The 851-nt window shown below is 39.5% G+C and overlaps 1 protein-coding gene across 1 annotated transcript in view; it reads left to right on the forward strand.

Moving 5' to 3' along the window:
• The window catches only part of LOC106873274 (uncharacterized), a 6,079-nt gene that overhangs the window by 1,676 nt on the left and 3,552 nt on the right, over positions 1–851 (forward strand). The gene's annotated exons all lie outside the window — the stretch shown is intronic.

The following is an 851-nucleotide window of genomic DNA, read 5'->3' on the forward strand; positions in this document are numbered from 1 at the left end:
GTGTGTGTGTGTGTGTGTGTGTGTGTGCATAAATAAAAAAATCAATTTATATGTATATGAAATTTAACATTTTTTTATTAAATATATTTGGATGGAACCTATCTCTAATCTTTATACACGGTTTTATTTTGCACGGTCGTCTCTGGAACGTATCCCCCGTGCAAAAGAAAATTGAGTGTATATACATAAGGATAAGCATACTAAAAGGAGTTGGAGGGAAAACTCATTTAAATAAAAGGGGTCCTTGGTAGCGAAAAGGTTGGGAACCACTGCTCTAGAAGTTTGTCAAACAAATTACAATTTTCGCATCTCCTACGCTACATTAATTCGCAGAGATACGAGTCAGCCCTAGGAGGGTGGTTCCTACAGTGTCGTTTATTACTTCATTTTACACCGGCCCGTGTGTTTTCTTTCCACTTGTTGCATATAGCTATCATCTTTCGAGTTAATAAACTCAACGCTGTGGCTCACTGTTCTATGTCGAAAATTATAACTATCAATTTCGGGAGTGTGAGAGTAGGCCCTCCTACAAGTCACTGAAAACTGGTGGTTTCCAGAAGAGTCGACTGACGTATGCATTCCCCTAGTGTGTCGCGATTCGGACACGACACCTCACAATGAAAAGTCGTATCTGATCCCACAACTAACTCCTCCGAGAACCCACTGCTCAGTGGCACCTTTCCTTGGTTGAATTTATGTCTTGAGAAGATCGTTTCCTCTATCTCAACAATGTATGTGAGCATATTTCTCTTTATGCGTATGAGGAAAAGTAAAGTGTTTATTTCAATTGTGCTCAATTAAGTAATTTCTCTTTCTCTCTCTCTCTCTCTCTCTCTCTCTCTCTCTCTCTC

Source organism: Octopus bimaculoides, chromosome 1 (genome assembly GCF_001194135.2).
Source record: "Octopus bimaculoides isolate UCB-OBI-ISO-001 chromosome 1, ASM119413v2, whole genome shotgun sequence".
NCBI lineage: Eukaryota > Metazoa > Mollusca > Cephalopoda > Octopoda > Octopodidae > Octopus > Octopus bimaculoides.